Here is a 7,859-nt window from a genome sequence, read left to right as displayed (position 1 = left end):
CCTCTACCTCGAACCCCTCCCTCACACCTGCAGCACACCACCTGTTCTGCTGCCCTCGTTCATGTCCTGTACTGTTCTAACGGACTTCTCTGCCAGTCCAGACCTCCTCATGCAGTCCCACACTTCCTCTCTGTCATAGACTTTCTCTAGATGTACAAAGACACCATGGAGCTTCTCTTTTGGGGCAGTAGTGTCTCCGTTGTAGAGCAGACGCCTTGCGGTCAGACATTGGCGGTTCGAGTCCCGCTCCCACCAGCCAGTTTCAGAGTGGGAGGTGTCTGCTCACCTCCCGGTCACTGCCGAGGAGCCCTTGAGCGAGGCGCTGTTCCCCCACAACCTAATTTGCGGCACGACCGTCACTCGGCCTCCCCCTGTACTGCTTGTGGTACTAATGGCATGCCTACAGGTCCGTAGTGTTAGGGTTAGAGCCCTAACCCCGTAGGGCTCATGGGAAGGTTAGCTTCCATTGGTACCAGCTCTAACACAGTGCTACATCCACACTCCACTGTCTGGGAGAGGGATTTTATGCTAAATCCCTTTAGGGGCCAGAGCCATGTTCATTTGGATCACCACACAAGTTTTGTGAGGTGACCCGATTGGGCCAGCTCAACAGGGGGAGTTGTTGGGAGTTATCATTAAACAAATGGAAATGACCACAAAGCCCATCTGCTGACACAAACATGGATAATACACAATTTGTTCCTTGTCTACCACATCGTGTGAAGGGACACATACGGCAAACTGATCGTTGTTCAGTTAACTTTGTTGGTACTACAACTTGTTTCATCACTGGAGACGCACCTGTAGACCGAGACCAAAGAACCAAGAGGGTTAGTGTTCATAGAAAAACCCTAAAGTGTGTGTGTGTTTCTCTGATTGTGGTGGTGATGATGATGTGCTATTGATAATGCTGATGAAATTGAATGCCTCAAAGATGATACAATGATTATGGTGATGAGGATGCCGATTAGGGTATCAATAATTAAGATGCTGATGAACATGATGCTGATACTGCTCACAATGATGACGATGAGGTGATTGAGGTGATGAGCAGTATTCGGTGTTTCATGTCCGAATCCATCACATACATCCATGGCCTAATGTCCTCACATTTGTAGCCTAAAAAACAACCGGTCATGCTCTCGCGTCCCAACAGGTATTGGGATCTCCCACATTATATAAAGTTGTCTTTGTATGATGTGGGAGATGCACCCGAGTAAGACTTCAGTATCAGAGCGGGAATCAGAGTGCGACTCAACGTCGAAACGGCTTTTACCGCGGTCGTCAATTTCCCTGGACAGAAACCCGTCTGAGCCATCAAGGAGGAGTTCCACAGGATTACAGGTGAGTCATGTGGAGATCTGTTAAATTAACTTAAAATTGTATCTGACATTGTGCTGCAACCTCAGACTTCAGTACCTGTTTAATTTTTCTTTAGGATTTCCCGACAGAACTGGCTGCATGGATGGCACCCCATCGAGGCTCCATCCTATAAATCCATCAACCCAAACGTGCAGGTACATGTAGATTGACTGTTAAGATGTTAAAGACTGAGTCATAGCTAAACTAACATCTATCATTCTCCACCCTGTCAAGATCATGTGTGGTGCTGAAATCCACATTTCTGAAGTGGAGGCAATGTAGGTTGGGTCGGTCCACGGTTCCTGGATATACGGTGAGTCTTTCCTGAAAGGTCTCTACAGGTTGGCCGGACAGAGGGATGGAGATGGGAAGGACATGCATTTTTAGGAACAAGTGTCATCTGCTGAGTTGTGGGAACGATGGCGGAATAAATTTGATGAATCCCACGATGAAGTTGTGGGTAACGAGTGGTAGAAGGTAGTTAGGACAGATGTGAGAATTTACAGGTGACTTTGGTTTAATTTCCAGGAAAAGAACCACAGATGCATTCTTTTCCTTGAGGATGTTAATGAAGTACAGAGAAGGTCAGGAGGAGCTCCATGGTGTCTGTGGATCTAGAGAAAGATTGACAGGGTACCCAGAGAGGAACTGGGGTCCTGCATGAAGTCTGGAGTGGCAGAGGTCCGTTGGAACAGTACAGGACATGAACGAGTTCAGCTGAACAGGTGAGGTGTGCTGCAGGTGTGAGGGAGTTCAACGTAAAGCTGGGACTGATCAGGGATCAGATCTGAGCCCCTTCCTGTTTGCAGTGGTGATGATGGGCTGACTGATGGAGTTGGACTGGATTACCTCATGGACCATCATGTTCACAGATGACATTGTGAAAGCAGGGATCAGGTGGAGGAACATTCTTCCTTCTCCACTCCACTCATGAATGCACAGGTGCTGTTTTCCTCTCCATCGCATGCCACCACCTTTGTAAATGTTCCTCCACCAGCTCCGTGCAGATCAGTGTCATCTGTGAACATCATGGTCCATGGGTAATCCAGTCTAACTTCATGTCAGCCTATTACCTCCACTGCAAACAGGAAGGGGCTCAGATCTGATCCCTGATCAGTCCCACCTCTACCTCGAACTCCTGTCACACCTGCAGCACACCTTACCTGTTCTGCTGCCCTCGTTCATGTCCTGTACTGTTCTAACGGACTTCTCTGCCAGTCCAGACCTCCTCATGCAGTCCCACACTTCCTCTCTGTCATAGACTTTCTCTAGATCTACAAAGACACCATGGAGCTTCTCCTTTGGGGCAGCAGTGTCTCCGTTGTAGAGCAGACGCCTTGCGGTCAGACATTGGCGGTTCGAGTCCTGCTCCCACCAGCCAGATTGAGTGGGAGGTGTCTGCTCACCTCCCGGTCACTGCCGAGGAGCCCTTGAATGAGGCGGTGTTCCCCCTACAACCTAATTTGCGGCGCAACCGTCACTCGGCCTCCCCCTGTACTGTTTGTGGTACTAATGGCATGCCTACAGGTCCCTAGTGTTAGGGTTAGAACCCTAACCCCTAGGGCTCATGGGAAGGTTAGCTTCCATTGGTTCCAGCTCTAAACACAGTGCTACATCCACACTCCACTGTCTGGGAGAGGGATTTTATGCTAAATCCCTTTAGGGGCCAGAGCCATGTTCATTTGGATCACCACACAAGTTTTGTGAGGTGACCCGATTGGGCCAGCTCAACAGGGGGAGTTGTTGGGAGTTATCATTAAACAAATGGAAACGACCACAAAGCCCATCTGCTGACACAAACATGGATAATACACAATTTGTTCCTTGTCTACCACATCGTGTGAAGGGACACATACGGCAAACTGATCGTTGTTCAGTTAACTTTGTTGGTACTACAACTTGTTTCATCACTGGAGACGCACCTGTAGACCGAGACCAAAGAACCAAGAGGGTTTGTGTTCATAGAAAAACCCTAAAGTGTGTGTGTGTGTCCCTCCCTCTGATTGTGGTGGTGGTGATGATGATGTGCTATTGATAATGCTGATGAAATTGAATGCCTTAAAGATGATACTAACAATGATTATGGTGATGAGGATGCCGATTAGGGTATCAATAATTAAGATGCTGATGAACATGATGCTGATACTGCTCACAATGATGACGATGAGGTGATTGAGGTGATGAGCAGTATTCGGTGTTTCATGTCCGAATCCATCACATACATCCATGGCCTAATGTCCTCACATTTGTAGCCTAAAAAACAACCGGTCATGCTCTCGCGTCCCAACAGGTATTGGGATCTCCCACATTATATAAAGTTGTCTTTGTATGATGTGGGAGATGCACCTGAGTAAGACTCCTGTATCAGAGCGGTCATCAGAGTGCGACTCAACGTCAAAACGGCTTTTACCGCGGTCGTCAATTTCCCTGGACAAAAACCCGTCTGAGCCATCAAGGAGGAGTTCCACAGGATTACAGGTGAGTCATGTGGAGATCGGTTAAATTAACTTAAAATTATATCTGACATTGTGCTGCAACCTCAGACTTCAGTACCTCAGTTTAATTTTTCTTTAGGATTTCCCGACAGAACTGGCTGCATGGATGGCACCCCATCGAGGCTCCATCCTATAAATCCATCAACCCAAACGTGCAGGTACATGTAGATTGACTGTTAAAATGTTAGACTGAGTCATAGCTAAACTAACAGCTATCATTCTCTACCCTGTCAAGATCATGTGTGGTGCTGAAATCCACATTTCTGAAGTGGAGGCAATGTAGGTTGGGTCGGTCCACAACTCCTGGATATACGGTGAGTCTTACCTGAAAGGTCTCTACAGGTTGGCCGGACAGAGGGATGGAGATGGGCAGGACGTGCAGCAGGTTAGGGTGATGGATAGAGATGGAAATGTGGCAACTAGTGCCAGTGTCCTGGGTAGATGGAAGGAATACTCTGAGGAGATGAGGAAAATCAGAAAAGAGGGTGGAAGATGTAAGTGTGGTGGACCAGGAAGTAGCGGTGATCAGCAAGTGTGAAGGTAGAATGGCACTAAAGAGTAAGGAACGGGAGGGCAGTTGGTCTGGATGGCATTCCTGGAGGTACGGAACCTTCTCTTGGGTGGCTGTGGAGTTTTTGACCAGGTTGTTCAACAGGATTTTAGCGGCTGAGAAGATGCCTGAGGAATGGAGGAAGAGTGTGCTGGTTCCCATTTTTAGGAACAAGGGTCATCTGCTGAGTTGTGGGAACTATGGAGGGATACATTTGATGAATCCCACGATGAAGTTGTGGGTAACGAGTGGTAGAAGGTAGTTAGGACAGATGTGAGTATTTACAGGTGACTTTGGTTTAATTTCCAGGAAAAGAACCACAGATGCATTCTTTTCCTTGAGGATGTTTATGAAGTACAGAGAAGGTCAGGAGGAGCTCCATGGTGTCTGTAGATCTCGAGAAAGAATGACAGGGTACCCAGAGAGGAACTGGGGTCCTGAATGAAGTCTGGAGTGGCAGAGGTCCGTTAGAACAGTACAGGACATGAACGAGTTCAGCCGAACAGGTGAGGTGTGCTGCAGGTGTGAGGGAGTTCAACGTAAAGCTGGGACTGATCAGGGATCAGATCTGAGCCCCTTCCTGTTTGCAGTGGTGATGATGGGCTGACTGATGGAGTTGGACTGGATTACCTCATGGACCATCATGTTCACAGATGACATTGTGAAAGCAGGGATCAGGTGGAGGAACATTCTTCCTTCTCCACTCCACTCATTTATGCACAGGTGCTGTTTTCCTCTCCATCGCATGCCACCACCTTTCTAAACGTTCCTCCACCAGCTCCGTGCAGATCAGTGTCATCTGAACATCATGGTCCATGGGGAATCCAGTCTAACTTCATATGTCAGCCTATTGCCTCCACTGCAAACAGGAAGGGGCTCAGATCTGATCCCTGATCAGTTCTACCTCTACCTCGAACCCCTCCCTCACACCTGCAGCACACCTCACCTGTTTTGCTGCCCTCGTTCATGTCCTGTACTGTTCTAATGGACTTCTCTGCCAGTCCAGACCTCCTCATGCAGTCCCACACTTCCTCTCTGTCATAAACTTTCTCTAGATGTACAAAGACACCATGGAGCTCCTTCTGACCTTCTCTGTACCTCATTAACATTCTCAAGGCAAATAATGCATCTGTGCTCCTTTTCCTGGGAATGAAACCATATTGTTGCTCGTAAATACTCCCGTCTGTCCTAACTCTACCCTGTACCATTTGTTCCAAGAACTTCATTGTGTGACTCATCAACTCTATCCTTCTAGTGTTTCTACAACTCTGCACGTCACCTTTGTTCCTAAAAATGGGAACCAGCACACTTCCTCCATTTCTCAGGCATCTTCTCAGCCGCTACAACTCTGTTGAACAACCTGGTCAAAAACTCCAGTCACCTCAGAGAAGGTTCCATACCTCCAGGGATGTCTTCCAGATAATTGCCTTCCTGTTCCTTCCTCTTTAGTGCTAGATGTACGTTTTATCTCATCAAGGAAAATATGGTTTGAAATTGTGTAGAAAAATTTATTTTTAAAAGGAGTGTAACATTCCATTCAAGAACCAGTTACCAGGGAAGAGATTATGTAAAACTAAAGAACAAGTATGAACCAGTTTATGAAGAGGAGCTAAACTCTGCATACATGCAGTGCTTGTATGTCATCCCATGATGCACATAGTTATTCAGCACTTTATTTGTTGCATTGATTGTAGTTTGGCAAAATATTTTTTTTTAAACGATTGCAAGATACTGCCGCTGTCTTTACTTCTGCTCCACAGGTGGGGAACACGCATGGAAGACAGGAAATCCAAAGGCCTGACCCCCCCCCCCCCCCCTTCAGCAGCTGGAGCTCGACTAAGAGTGGCAGATAGGACAGATGGAATTGCAGTCAATCTCCTTTTCTTGCCCTTCTCTATCCCCACTCTATTTCCTTTCCCACCCAACCGGTCAAGGCGGATGACCGTCCTCCAGAGCCTGGGTCCTGCCCGGAGTTTCTTCCTCAATGAGGGAGTTTTTCCCCGCCGCTGTCGCTTCTGCTTGCTCTGGTGGGTCTTGTTGGGTTTGTCTGGTAAAGCGCTTTGAAATGTTGATGTGATAAAGCGCTATACAAATAAAAGTTTATTGAACTAATTTTGGCTGTATTTTTCTGAGAAATGACTTATCTTGTGGTTTCTGACATGGAGACGCCCTTTGTCGAGACTCTTCATGCTTTTCAAGTTGTTGAAAGCAAGCGGAAGGTTTTAGTGATTACACCTCATGATGTGGGATACTTCAAGACCTTTTTAATGTCCAAACTAGGTTTTAAACTAAATTGGTTTTAAAGTCACTGGGTTTTGAACTAATTAACCCTTGAGGTTTAGAACAAAAAGTAGGGTCTAAACTAGGTTTTCAAGTTTATTTCTTATATAGGCCAGATTCACATAATATGTCTCAAAGGGCTTTACGATGTGCGCATGGACAATATCCCTCTGACCTTTGTGTACTGCGTGTAGTACGACTCTCACATCGGATAAGGAACAACTCTCTTCAAAAAACCCTTTTAACAAGGAAAAAAAATGGATGGGAAAAACCTCAGGAAAATTACAGAGGAGGGACCCGTCTCCCAGGACGGTAGAAGCAATCCATCCAGATGCTGATCCATCCAGTAGGACCACCAGCTGATGAAGCAGACCGAGGTCACCGATGGCCAATAATCCACCACACAAAGGCCTGAGAGAGACAACAGGAGAGACGGCAAGGGCGAGATTGACTGTCTATTTATGATTGTTTCTGTTTACATTGTTTGGACTTTTACACCAATGCCTCTTTATGTGCTCTCAATTGTCACTTAGGGATGAATAAAGTTTTTTTTAATTGAATTTTAAGTTTTTAGAAATCGTTCAGGGTTTGATGTAAAGGTTGGCTTTAGGATAGGTTAAGGTTAAGGGGTTTTCAGGCTGTGGGACAGGTTAGGGGTTTGAGGGTGTGGTGGTTAGGGTTTGGGGTGAAGGGTTAGGTTTTGGGGCTTAGGGGTTAGAGGGTTAGGGTTTGGGGCTTGGGGGGTTTGGGGTTAGAGGGTTAGGGTTTAGAGGGTTTGGGTTTGGGGTTTAGAGGGTTAGTGTTTGGGGGTTTAGGGGTTAGAGGGTTAGGGTTTGGGGTTTAGGGGGTTTGGGCGTTTAGGGGTTAGAGGGTTAGGGTTTGGGCGTTTAGGGGTTAGAGGGTTAGGGTTTAGGGGTTAGAGGGTTAGGGTTTAGGGGTTAGAGGGTTAGGGTTTAGGGGTTAGAGGGTTAGGGGTTAGAGGGTTAGGGTTTAGGGGTTAGAGGGTTAGGGTTTAGGGGTTAGAGGGTTAGGGTTTAGGGGTTAGAGGGTTAGGGTTTAGGGTTTGGGTTAGAGGGTTCGGGTTTAGGGTTTGGGTTAGAGGGTTCGGGTTTAGGGTTTGGGTTAGAGGGTTCGGGTTTAGGGTTTGGGTTAGAGGGTTCGGGTTTAGGGTT

At 47.0% G+C, this 7,859-nt stretch overlaps 1 long non-coding RNA gene across 1 annotated transcript; it reads left to right on the top strand.

Annotated features, from left to right (window-relative positions):
• Window positions 1-551: 551 nt before the first annotated feature.
• LOC137605267 (uncharacterized) lies at window positions 552-2,062 on the top strand. Its single transcript, XR_011037718.1, has 3 exons — window positions 552-1,344; window positions 1,439-1,517; window positions 1,597-2,062. It is a non-coding gene; the product is annotated as an uncharacterized lncRNA (long non-coding RNA).
• Window positions 2,063-7,859: the final 5,797 nt, after the last annotated feature.

Source organism: Antennarius striatus, chromosome 12, assembly GCF_040054535.1.
Source record: "Antennarius striatus isolate MH-2024 chromosome 12, ASM4005453v1, whole genome shotgun sequence".
Lineage (NCBI taxonomy): Eukaryota > Metazoa > Chordata > Actinopteri > Lophiiformes > Antennariidae > Antennarius > Antennarius striatus.
The sequence above is the reverse complement of the archived record's forward strand: the minus strand, read 5'-3'. Positions and strand labels throughout refer to the sequence as shown.